The sequence below is a fragment of the Aythya fuligula genome, chromosome W (assembly GCF_009819795.1).
Source record: "Aythya fuligula isolate bAytFul2 chromosome W, bAytFul2.pri, whole genome shotgun sequence".
NCBI lineage: Eukaryota > Metazoa > Chordata > Aves > Anseriformes > Anatidae > Aythya > Aythya fuligula.
Genome location: NC_045594.1, coordinates 207337 through 220990, shown reverse-complemented (window position 1 = coordinate 220990; position 13654 = coordinate 207337). Strand labels below are relative to the sequence as shown.

Here is a 13654-nt window from a genome sequence, read left to right as displayed (position 1 = left end):
CAGTGTTACACAGTACAGCAAAATAATAACCCTGTACCAACCCCCAGAATTGATAAGCAACCACAGGGAAGATAAGCAAGACAGGGAACACACACACTAAGTAATGTGCTATATAACTGAATTCGGAAAACAGGCACAGCAGACTTGAGATCACAAAAATTGGCATTGTGATTAGTAACTATTTGTAGTGGGTTTACGTGGCAAGGTTTTGGTAGCAGGGGGCCATAGGGGTGGTTTCAGTGAGAAGGATCTAGAAGCTGCCCCATGTTTGGTAAGGGCCCCAGTGCTGACCAGAGCCGAGCCAACACACTATTAAAGTGATGTAATGCTTATCAGAATCTTGTTTTAACACACTCTAATCAGATTTGTCGTTATCTCAACCCTTCGTGCCCCACATGGGGCAACAAAAGGACTGTTGTGGCTTAACCCGGCTGGCAGCTAAACACCACACAGCCATTCACTCACCCTCCCCCCTCCCTCTCTGGGATGGGGGAGAGAAACGAGAAAACGAAGCCTGTGGGTTGAGATACAGACAGTTTATTAGGACAGAAAATAAAATAATAATAATAATATGTACAAAACAAATGATGCACAATACAATTGCTCACCACCCGCTGACCGATGCCCAGCCTATCCCCGAGCAGTTTGCCCCCCCCCACCCCCAGCTAGCCACCCCTATATATTGTTTAGCATGACATCAGGTGGGATGGAATATCCCTTTGGCCACTTTGGGTCAGCTGTCCTGGGTCTGTCCCCTCCCAGCTCCTGCTGCACCCCCAGACTGCCCACTGGCAGGACACAGCGAGAAGCTGAGACATCCTTGGCTTGGTGTAAGCACTGCTCTGCAACAACCAAAACATCAGTGTGTTATAAGCATTCTTCTCATCCTAAATCCAAAACATAGCACCCTACCAGCTACTAGGAGGAAAACCAACTCTATCCTAGCTAAAACCAGGACAAATGGGTAATATCCAAAACAAAGACGTTTTAAAGAAGGCCTCAGCTGCATATTGGCACATTGGAAGGATATTGTGAGAACTGGGGGCACAGAAAGCAAGAGGACTTTCATTAAGTATTGCAATCAGTGGTGGCCACTACATAAGCTAAATGGCCACTTTATGTGATTTGTGGAAAATGGACTCCACAATTAGTAAGATAGTAAAGTAGGTATGTTTATTCAGCGCTGGACAGCATGGGGGGTAGTCCCACCAAAGTCGTGTGCACCTGATGCGGCAACTTGCCTTGGTTATATGCAGTAAAGAGTTACATATGCATGAAGTTTCCCAATACGCCTATACATATTCATAACCCGTCCCTGCTTCGTATTAAAATTAGTTCCAAGGAGTCATTTCCATAAACTCCTATCTGTGCTTGCGCAGTGTATTCTGGTGGTGGTCGTCAGGGGTCGTGGGGAGGAAGATTGATGACTCTTCCTCGTCACCGCTAGTTGATCTCATGTTTGCGCAGACTCAGTTGCTGCTTGGCCTCAACTGAGCAGGACCAGTTTCTACCAGTTTCTTAAGATAGGCTCACACTTATTAGGAGACTAACCTTGGTAAGGGGCCCAAGGCTTCTTGCTTTAGTTAATTTGCACAATGCAATATAGTTAGCAAAGACACTAAGTATCATCCTAGTTTAATGCCGAATATAGAGTCATGCATACGGACAGCTTCAGGAAGAAGCCAAGCCTAATCACCAGGTTCAAACAGCTGATGTAAATGATCAGAAATTTTCTTTATAACCCAATCAATTTTTTCATAAATTTCATAGTGTATCTATGTCTAAATGAAATGTTTATATATATTTGTACATATATATTTCTAGATATGTATATATTGTATGTAAATGTATATATTTTATATCCGAGCACTTCCTGGTCCAAATAGACCAGGCAGCCAGTCAGGTGGAGATCTTAGAACACATGGGTATGTGTCGAGAAATGGCTGCCAGCCAATCACAAAGCAATATGAAAACACATGGGGAATGACGCTGTCAGCAGTGGCAGCAGCCTCCTCATATGAGGCCGCACCTCGAGTACTGTGTTCAGTTTTGGGCCCCTCGCTACAAGAAGGACATCGAGGTGCTCAAGTGAGTCCAGAGAAGGGTGACGAAGCTGGTGAGGGGTCTGGAGAACAAGTCTTATGAGGAGCGGCTGAGTGAGCTGGGATTGTTCAGCCTGGAGAAAAGGAGGCTCAGGGGTGACCTTATCACTCTTTACAGGTGTGATAAATTAGTGGGGGTTTGTTCATTGTCTTTGAGGAATTTGGAGAATCTGCTGGGGAGAAATGGTTGTAAAATTTAATGGCCTTGATAAGGGAGGAAGCAGGAGGGGGTGTTGGGTGAACATCCTTGAGTTAAACCAGACTCTGTGAAATTCCTTACCACAAGACATCCTTTTTGCCGCTTCACTACCCCCACCTGAACATGAAGCAGAGGAATAACGACCCCCCCTCTCAACAATAGACTGCGCAGCCTCAGCCAGTTCAACAAGTCCTGATAAGCCGGAATTCAACTGCTATAAAACAGCAACACTGGAAAGGGAAGTTGCGTGCTGTTGCGGAGCAGAGACTCCCCAGCCGCCCAGCGCTGTTTTGCTTGTGTCTGCTTACTTGATTAATAAAATAATTTCAATAGACCAGTAAATTGTGTGGTCTAATTTATAACAACAGGTACCTTAAAGGAGGTTGTAGCGAGGTGGGGGTTGGTCTGTTCTCCCACGTGCCTGGTGACAGGACGAGGGGGAATGGGCTAATGTTGCGTCAGAGGAGGTTTAGGTTGGATATTAGGAAGAACTTCTTTACCGAGACAGTTGTGAGGCATTGGAATGGGCTGCCCAGGGAAGTGGTGGAGTCACCATCCCCAGAGGTCTTTAAAAGACGTTTAGATGTAGAGCTTAGTGATATGGTTTAGTGGAGGGCTTGTTATTTTTAGGTCAGAGGTTGGACTAGGTGACCTTGGAGGTCTCTTCCAACCTAGATGATTCTGTGATACAGTGAGAGGGGGTTTCCTTTTCTGACGTGCTTTTGGGTACTCTGGTAGGGGTGGCTAGTCCTACCAGCCAATTACATGGCAGTATAAAAACACACGGAGCATATTATCAAAAATGGTGGCTACCAGCCACAAAATGATGGCTGAAACAACATGGAGGACCGTGTCTAATTACAGTGGAAAGGATGTCCTGCTTTGACATAATTCTGTGAGAAACTAAGTTGTGTTTTTGCAATATAGAACTAATTTTCTGTATTCAAAGGTAGTTGTGTAGTCATAACAAGGAGAAATGCTAAGTAGATAAGTGGACAGTAGAAGGCCTCACTGTTCCAAAATAAGGTGGAAGCTTGAGAAAAACAGGATGAGCAGTGTGGGAACAGTAAAACAAAGATCACAGGTTCTCAAAACATAAGAAAGGGAAACAAAAGGGAAAAGGGAGAAATTAAAGGGTTAAAAAAAAAAGAAAAATTGTACATGTATGGTATAGAGGAGCATCGAGTAGCTTGTGAACCTGTAGTACTCAGCCAATGAGGAAACAGGAGAGGTGTCGGGTAATAGGGAATAAAAGGTTATGATTTGTTTACTAAAATGCGCTCCTAACTGGCAGGATGCCCACCATTGAAATCGTGAATAAAATAACTTCACAGAAGATCCTGTCTGAAGAAAATTATTTGAGATTTTTCTCACAATTCTAAGGTAAACAGGAAAGGCTGTCTGGTCCTGCCAGTCAATTACAGGGTTTCCTGAGAATATGTGGGTATGATGGTGTCAAGAAATGGCCATCAGCCAATCACAGAGCAGTATGAAAACACGTGTGTTATGATGTCTAACAAAATGGCAGCTCCTTGCCATAAAATGGTGGTTAGAGCAAAATAATAACCCTGTGTGTATGTAGGGAAAAGGTCTTCCTGGTCTGATGTACTACTGGGTAAACTTGAAGTGGGTGGCAAGTCCTGCCAGCCAATCACAACAGACCATGTGACCAGAAGAGGGAGACTGACTTCCAGGGTAAATGGCCCATGAGGTTGCTGAAGGTAGGGAATTGGTATCTGTAACTTCTTATCTTGTGCATTAGCTGTGTATATAATATTGGCACTCTGCTTATTGCAAAAGCTGCTGGTGTTTTACATGCTACAAAACAGCAACCACTCTGTAACAAGGGCTTAGAATAACCCTGATATTATTTGAAATGTTTGGTCTAGCTTCAAATTTGGTATTACACAATAGTTTCAACTATTGCAAGAAATTAGTCAAATGCAGGTTCGTGATTTGTGATATAGAACAGAACTCTTGAGAGCAGAGCTCTTAAAACATTTAGATTTGGATAACTTGATCAGTTTGAGAGAGAAAAAATGGAAAAATAAGTTGAGATGTCTATTATTTTCTGTAATAAATGACTAAGCCCCAAATACGGTTACAATCAAAGTTTACAATTTATTAAACGAATAGAGGTAAGCAAACAGCGCTGGGTGCGCCAGGAGTCTCTGCTCCACCAAGACACACACAAGTTACATCAGGCGGATGGTTTTTATGCTCCTAGGCTAATACATATTCATCACCACTTTTGGAAAAGGCAGGGTTATTATAATTAGTTTCCCAGGACCCAAACCATCCCACGGATGCACGCGTATCAGTCTCCGGTGATCCCTCTGGGGGTCGCTCGTGCTGAAGGCTTGTAGTCTTCCTCCCAGGCTTTGTCCTTCGGTTGTTCTTCAGCTTCCCCCCTCTCCTTATTTAGTAGTCTCTGGGCAGGATGTCAGAAAGTTGTGTCTCGTGCAATAGTCAGCAGTTATCTCAAAAAACTCCCCCCTATTCTCTTATCTCCCAGACCCAAGTCTCAAGGTTTACCCTTCAAACCCTCTATCGACACGAACTGCTAGACCATTCTTTTGCAAGATACAAGAACTATATACACTAACCACTCTGTTTCTCTTGGACTTGTGGTTATTTATACAAGGGAATGTAAGACAGAAGGTCACATTTCATTATGAGGCCCTAGCATTGTTCCACATTGACATGAATCAGATGAACATATTTCACATTTTCCCTCTGCAGAGATTTTGTGATCAGAACCAAAACTGAGTATAAGTCTATCTGTAAAAAAATAAAATAAAATAATATCGACTAGTAGCCCTAGATAGTAATTTCCACCTCTCTTACTATGACAGGGATAGGACAATCAGAACACTGTTTCATTTGAAAGACACTAACTTCCCTGGAATTTTCTCTTTTCAAGGTAAATCTCACAAAACTGTGATTTTCAAGAGGTATGTCAACAGACAAATGTTACCCCCCCCACCCCCCTGTTGCCCCATCCCACTTCCTCAAAGATCAGGAGTTTCAGAGCAACAGAAAATGGGCACAGTTCTCTACTAAGATCATTTTGCAATGTGCTCTTCTTATACTTGTTTTCACGTATATACTACCTGAGAAAAGCAATATTCCTCAGTAAGTTGTAGGTCTTTAGAAGATCCATTCTCCTAGCCTAGAAACCAGGAGATTACAAGGGTATGTAGGAGTATCATTATCCATTATGGGGTTGCAAAGCTAAGAGTCCATTCTTCTGAGATCCAGGAGAATTGCCTCTGTGATCCTAATCATATTTACCAGAAATTTCTTCCTTCAAGGCTTCTTTGACTATCTGTTTGTCTTAGTTATTGAAGTTCACCCCTACTACATAGGTCTACAGACAACAGGTAGCCCTTAGAATATAGTTTTCTTGGATTTTTTATTTATTTAACAAATCCACCTATAATATCCATATGCCTTATGAAAGTAAAAATGCAGAAATACAGCAGAATTGCTCTAGATGGCAACCTTCTATTTTAAATGTTGCTTATTTTATCACTTCTTTTCTGTTCCCCAGGGGTTGGTGTTGGGGACCATCCTCTTTAATATCTTTATTGATGATTTGGATGAGGGAATTGAGTGCACTGTCAGTAAGTTTGCATACGACACCAAGTTGGGGGGAAGTGTCAGTCTGCCGGAGGGTAGGAAGGCCCTGCAGAGGGACCCAAACAGGTTGGATTGATGGGCAGAGGCCAATGGGATGAGGTTAAACACAGCTAAGTGCCGGATACTGCACTTTGGCCACAACAACCCCATGCAACGCTGCAGGCTTGAGGCAGAGCAGCTTGAAAGCCGTGCAGAGGAAAAGGACCTGGGGATGCTGATAGATGCTCACCTGAACATAAGACAGCAGTGAGCCCAGGTGGCCAAGAAGGCCAACGGCATCCTTGTATCAGGATAGTATAGCCAGCAGGACCAGGGAAGTGATCATCCCCTTGTATTCTACTCTGGTGAGGCCACACCTCAAGTACTGTGTTCAGTTTTGGGCCCCTCACTACATGAAGGACATAGAAGCCCTGGAGTGTGTCCAGAGGACTACAAAGCTGGTGAAGGGTCTGGAACACAAGTCTTGTGAGGAGCGGCTGAGGGAACTGGGGCTGTTTAGTCTGGAGATGAGGCTCAGGGGAGACCTCATTGCACTCTACACCTACCTGAAAGGGAGTTGTGGGGAGCTGGGGGTCGGCCTCTTCTCACAGATAATTAGCAATAGGACTAGAGGGAATGGCCTCAAGTTGAGCTGGGGAGGTTTAGGTTGGAAATGAGGAGACATTTCTTTTCAGAAAGAGTAGTCAGACATTGGAACAGGTTGCCCAAGGAGGTGGTACCATCATCGTCCCTGAGAGCGTTTAAGGAAAGGTTGGACTTGGTGCTTAGGGACATGGTTTAGTGGGTGACATGGGTGGTAGGGAAATGGTTGGATGTGGGGTTACTCTGGGTCGTGCCTGCATGCACGAGGGGAAGGGTCTGGGGTGCCTGCGAGCACAGTGGGAGGGGTCCTGGGTTCCTGGGTGGGATGCTTTTGCGCTATATAAGATACTGTCACATAGCAATAAATTGGGCTTACGGCACAGAATGCTGGTCGTTGTGTCCGTTTGTCCCAGGGCCTTTTGGTTGGGTTATCCGACATTTGGTGACCCTGACGTGATTCGAATCTGAACGTGAAACCGGTTGGCGCGAGTTAGGCGCGGCGCGAGTTAGGCGTGGTGCGTACGTGCTAGGTACGCAGGTGACCATGGGGCCTGGAGTCGATGAGGTGGTGAGTACTGTTAAATCCTTGGCCGAGGAAGTAGGGATAACACTATGAAAGAAGGACGTACAGTCCCTCTTGCTCTGGGTGACACGCCGGAATCTGGCAGTCTCCTGTCCATTGCTTGAGACAGACCGTTTTAGAAATGGTGGGACGGGATTTATTTGATAGCGCCTGCATTGGGAACAAAGAGGCGCTGACTTTATTTCCGACCTATGGGTCGGTGCGAGCGGTTTTAGAAAAGGTAGCCAACGAGGCATGCCTGTGGGCTACTGTGCGCCGCATGCTTTTGTCAGATGGGGACGGTGAGGATAAGCGGGCCCCTATGGAGCTTCCGGTAAAAAACAATCTAGAGGAGGGGTCAGGGCAGGCGAAGGAGGAGGCTCGATCGGGAGATGAAAATAATGTGGAGCAGGAGAAAGAAGGAGGTGGAAACCCCCTTGTGGCCCCCCTGCGAGTTCGGTTAGATCATGAAAAAATAGCAGTGCCTAGTGCTCCCCCGACAGAAGGGAACGCGGTACATACTTCATCGGACGGGTCCTTTTGGGGGGTAAATAAGAAGGGCTCCCTTATCCTATTCCCTGCTGGGGGTCCTGAAGGGGTAGGGGTGGCATCCAGGCAGGCGCCGGCGTTTTCGGGCTCCCTCCGGCCGCTGCTGTATGCCCCTCCGGTGTTTGACCCTGGAGAGCGGGAGGGGGGGCAAGCGTGGGTAGAGTTTTTTTCGGAGATGCCCCTACCGTCGTCCGTGTGTCGCGTTCCCGTTCCGTCGGGTGCTGCGTCCCGAGAGAGAGAACGAGTGGATAGTGAGAGTTCAACAGATGAGGAGTCTCGGGATCCTAGACAGGCTACTCCGCGACAGCCGATGCACATCCGCGAGGAGGTGCAGAAGGCAAGGGAAAAATGGACTATTAGTGCGCAAGAATGTCTTCTCTTGGGTTGTGAAATAACGCCAAGTCCTGTGCGGATAGGGTGCTTTCCTGTTTTCGCGGGGTCTCAGGGACATCAGTGGCAGCCGGTAGACTATAAGATGCTGCTACAGTTAAAAAAGGCTGTACAGGAGGGTGGATTCTCTAGCCCACAGACACAGGTTTTGTTGGATGCTGTGGCTTTGCAAGGGCCCCTGATGTTTGACTGGCGGCAGGTTGCCCGAGCCTGCCTGACGGCAGCGCAGGTACCCATGTTTGAGTCTTTGCTGGAAGAGGAGGGTGAAGTCTTGATGGTGCGTGCATGGGCGAACCCCCAGGATCCTTTACATGGCATGTCTGGGGAAGCGTTGTTGGGACGAGGGCGGTGGAATACTCCGCAGGAACAATTATTGCTGCCGCAAGCTGTGCTTATTGCCGCCTGCCGATTTGGGTCGTAGGGCATTAGAGCGGATGAATGCTGTAGTCAGCCCGACTCCCAGTTATCTGCATATTCGGCAAAAACCTGAGGAACATTTTGGGCGTTTTGCAGACAGGGTGCAGACAGCTGTGGCAAGCAGTAATTTACCACCGGAAGCACAAGATGTTGTTTTGAGGGAATGCTTAAGAACAGGAGCTCTGCCTGAATTCAAAGCCGCTCTTGCAGTGCTTCCGGCTTCAGCAAGCGCAGGCGAGCTGATCGCTCGTGGCTGTGCGTTTGGAAAGGCTCAGGAAATGCAACCTCTTGCTGCTGCCCTCAGTGAGCAGATGGTGGGAGTCACGTCTGCCTTCCAGGCATTTGCCCTCCAGATGCACCCTGGTGGTTGTTTTCGCTGTGGTCAGCGTGGTCACGTAGCCCATGAATGTCCCAAGAAAAGGGAACCTGTGGTCGAAGTCAGCCGTGTTCGTTGTTGGGTGTGTGGGCGATCTGGCCATCACGCTCGAGAGTGCTCACAATGCAAAGGGGAAGTGAAAGAGGGAAAAAGGGATGGGCAGTCGGGAAACGCCAACGCCGGGACGAAAAGGGACCCACCGTCTCGGCCGCAAGCGTGGGTCCCAACCCCCATAGAGCAGGGGTGGACAAGTCCGCCATCCAGTCTCGGGACGGAAAACGAGTGGTAAATACAGAAGCTTGGCTTGCGGGTGCGCGGGCGGTGGAGCAAGGAGTGGAGATTCCCGTGCAACTGCGGACTGCCACAACCGAGCCCACTGTGTTTCCTCTGGTAACCGAAAGTGATGATGGGCTCTCTAGCGTGGATTATCCCCTGATACAAGTTAGCTTTGACATGGGCTCTCGGCCAACTTTGCCTGCCCGAGTAGCTATTCAAGGTGTGAAGGATCTATTTCCACCGGTAGCCACTATAACCTTTTTAGTGGACTCTGGTGCAGATGTCACCTCCATTTCCGCTGCACACTGGCCTTCACAATGGCCGCTGGATCCGCTGCCACTAGCGGTCAGTGGGGTGGGTGGTTTGGTGGAAGGTCATCGCAGCCGTCATCCAGTATTGATTCGCTGGGATGATGCTGGTGTCCGGCAGGAGGTGGGGCCCCTCAGACCTTACGTTCTAGCCATTCCTATATCTCTGTTAGGTCGTGATGCATTAGTGTTAGCAGGAGCTCGCTTACATATTGAACCTTCACAGCAGGTTTTATCCAGGGGGCCACTGGGGAGCCGCGCCCCTGTTGGCGTTTAACGTGGCGGTCGGATGACCCCATATGGGTTGCCCAGTGGCCCATCACAAAAGAGAAGCTTATCGCTCTGCATGAACTCGTCAAACAAGAAGTCCAACAAGGACATCTCGTTCCATCAACTAGCCCTTGGAACTCCCCTGTATTTGTAATTAAGAAAAAATCTGGGAAGTGGCGCTTTTTACATGATTTACGCGTGGTTAACGCCTCGATGGAGGACATGGGGCCCTTACAGCCCGGGTTGCCGTTACCTACTATGATCCCTAGAGATTGGCAATGTATGATTATAGATTTAAAAGATTGTTTTTTCAGCATACCTCTGCATCCTGATGACACCAAGCGTTTTGCTCTAACCATTCCATCGTTGAACAATATGCAGCCAGCGGCCCGGTACGAGTGGGTTGTCCTCCCTCAAGGCATGAAAAATTCCCCTACGATTTGTCAAATGTATGTGGCCAAAGCCCTTGAGGCGGTTTGTCAGCAGCACCCCACTATCTTGGTTGTCCATTATATGGATGACCTGTTGCTTGCTGCCCCCGTACTGCCTTCGGGTCTGTATGATCAAATAGAGGCCGCTTTATTGGGATTTGATTTGACCATCGGGAAAGATAAAACTCAGCTAGTGTCTCCATACAAATATCTGGGGACTCAGCTTACAGAATGCCTCGTGCGACCTCAAAAATTGTTAGTCACAGAGAATTCGGTTAATAACTTGCATCAGTTACAAATGTTGGTTGGTGCCCTGCAGTGGCTCCGTCAATTTGTTCCGCTGCCCCCTGACGAGATGCAATTATTTACTGATCAGTTGCGGGGCGACACTGACCTGACAGCCCCGCGCCAGCTGTCTTCCCGACATCAGCACATATTAGAACGCTTTATGCAACGTCTCCAAAAGCAAGGTTTATGGCGTCGCGATGCCGCACAACCCTTGCTTGCACACATCCTTTTGCAGGTACAGGGAGCTATTATTATTCTACATCAGGGCCAGCTGCAGTGCCCACTGCTTTTTGGCTATGTGTCTGTGCCCCGCGTTGCGTTTCCACAATGAGATGAACTCCTTGCCCTCGCTATAGAGTGGGCTCGAACGAAGGTGCATGCAATAGATGGCAGTGAACCGCGCCTGTTGTCGGTGGAACTACGGCCGAATGCCTTGGCGTCTCTTTTACAACAATCTATGCGGCTGCAGACTGCCCTAGCAGCTTACCCTCATGCTTTGCAAGCGTATCCAAAGTCACTTTATGCGAATCTGTTTTCCATACTTGATGTAATTCCTGCTTTGCCGATCTCTCTAGAGCCATTGCAGGCTTGAACTGTTTTTACTGATGCAGCTGGCTCCACTCACAAGTTTGCCATGGTGTGGTGGACTGGCTCGGAATGGGAAGGTCAAGTGCACTGCAACACTTCTGTATCTTTACAGCATCTTGAAATGCTTGCTATTTGTCTCGCACTCTCTCTTTTTCCCACAGAGCCTTTGAATATTGTAACAGATAGCCAATACTGTTTTCGCTCTGCCGCTCTCTGCTGTTCCTGCATCGCACCACGGACTGAAACCGCAGTCCTCCTGTATAATGCTCTTTCTCGGCGCAGCCAGCCTGTTTTTGTAATGCATGTTAACAGCCATACCCAGTTACCTGGTTTCATTACGGCAGGTAACGCGGCAGCAGACTTGGCATGCTACCCTGCTCTTGTCGATACCCGTGTAGCTGCTGCCCAGTCGCACTGCCAATTTCACCAATCAGCTTTGTCACTGCATCGTCTATTTAAAATTCCATTAGCCGACGCACGGTCTATAATAGCCACATGTCCAGCCTGTAGTCACCCTGCTCCTCTGCCGTCTGGGGTAAATCCGAGAGGACTGCGTCCCAACGAGCTGTGGCAGATGGACGTTACAGAATATGCACCTTTCGGACGTTTCCGGTTTCTCCACGTCGCGGTGGATACCTGTAGTGGTATGATGTGGGCTACTGGTCTCACAGCACAGAAAGCTCGAGAGTGCATTCGTGCCCTGCGCATTGCAGTAGCGGTCATGGGAATCCCACACACTCTAAAAACAGATAATGGTCCAGGCTACACTAGTTGGCTCTTTGGCCAATGGTGTTGCACCTGGGGTATCACTCATATCTTGGGTATTCCGCATAATTCTACTGGGCAAGCCATTATTGAGCATACTCATCTGACTTTGAAAGCTCGCCTCGATGCCCTTAAAGAGGGGGGAATGGAGGCGACTGGCTATGGAGATTCCTGTCCACATGCTTTGTTATTAAAGGCTCTTTTTAGTTTAAATCATTTGGAAGGTCGATCCACAGACCATGCTATGACAGAACACGCACCTTTAGGGGTTGTTCAGGTACGCCTGGATGGTGGGCCGTGGAATCGGGATCCGGTACCCCTGTTAGTTATGGGTCAGGGTTACGCCTGTGTACAACTACCATCGGGGGTTCGATGGGTTCCAGCCCGATGGGTACGTCCGTTCCCTGAGCAGGTGGATTCAAAGGAACAGCCGCTCCCTGAGCTGGCAGACTCAAAGGAACAGGAAATGAGTAAGTAACTTTCTCCCCTTTACAGCGACTCCTGCTTGTCCTTGCCTTGTGCCCTGCAGTGTACGGGGGCTACTGGCAGGAGTATGCTGTGGGCTACTGGACTGCTCTGCTGTTTCCAACGCCATACGCTTACAACCTACGGTCTGCTGAGCCAGTACCCAACGGGACACTTCGTGGACCGTTCCCGCTTGTTACTTGCCGGGGAAGGAAGCTGACTACCATCCGTATCCATGCCACCATGCAGGCAGGTATCAATCTGACACATGAAACACACTTGTCATCGGACGGCACCACGCATGCAACGGAGGACGGAAAAGAAACCGTTCTGCCAGTGGCGCAATTGTGCGGCTCCATTGACATTTGGGACAATGGGACAATAGCAGATGTGACCGTTCTGCCGTGGACAGTTAAGACCACGGTGCGCAATCAGTCGGTGGCCTGGTTGTGGGTGGGGCCACCGGGCCAAGCTCCTGCACTGGTGGACTTTTTCCCTGGGGATGTTTGGACTGTAAATAGACATGCGACGGCCCCTTATCAATTGGTCCGCGTCACACGTTTCGAACTCCGTTCATTGGCGCTTACCTAACCCCTATTGGTTGCTCTGTTCTCAGAAATGTGCTTGGAAGGTGATCCCAGCTAACATGACACTTGGTTTGTGCTCTATGGGTCTGCTATTGTGGCCACATCGCTCTGTTCGCAGCCCACGAGCAACCCGAGGAGTCTGTAAAATTCCGGTGTTGTTAAAAATGAGAGATAAAAGGTCAGCTCAGTACACACAGCAAGCAAGAAGCAATCAAGAGGAAAATTTAATGATAGGGTTAATTAGAGATTTCGCAAAAATGCAGAATGTGAGTCAAGTGACCGCTTGTTTACCTATGCCTAAATCTGCAGGTGATCCTATACCCTGGGGCATAATCACATCACCGATACCCCAGATTGAGAAAAACAAAACAGTCCAATGTGAATCGGAAACAATCATAGAGACAGAAATGCTGGGAGGGTTTTATAGAGAGTGTCAGATTCGCCTTTATCCTTGGTGTAAAAAGGAAAGAAATTACATATTTACGGACCTAGACAATGAGGATGGACGACTAGGGATGTGTGAGTACGATGCACCACGCACATGACAAAAGGAAAAGGTTATATGGAAGTGCAAAGAAAGTAATGAGACAGGTGGATTAGAGGGTTAGGAGTCAGCATGGGCATTAAGTATACTGCAGAAATACCAATATGGGGGGAATACTCCTTGGTGTTTGCAATGGGTAGAAAGGACGAATAGTGACCAGAGTTTACTATATGAGACGGCTCAGAGGGAAACTAGTAGTCAGGAGAGAGTGAAGGCAGTCCCGTGGTGGAATTGTACACAAATATTCAATTGTGACACTGCTTTAGAAACAATATCTCTGCTCCCGGTAAAGATAGCCTTAGCCACCAGATGT

General features: G+C 48.0%; 1 protein-coding gene across 1 annotated transcript in view; it reads left to right on the top strand.

Annotated features, from left to right (window-relative positions):
* The first annotated feature begins 3959 nt into the window (after window positions 1–3959).
* Window positions 3960–13654, top strand: part of LOC116501438 (AN1-type zinc finger protein 5-like) — a 49159-nt gene continuing 39464 nt past the window's right edge. Inside the window, exon 1 of the mRNA XM_032207012.1 lies at window positions 3960–4022. The gene's annotated coding sequence lies outside the window, so the exon portion shown is untranslated. The remainder of the gene's footprint in view (window positions 4023–13654) is intronic.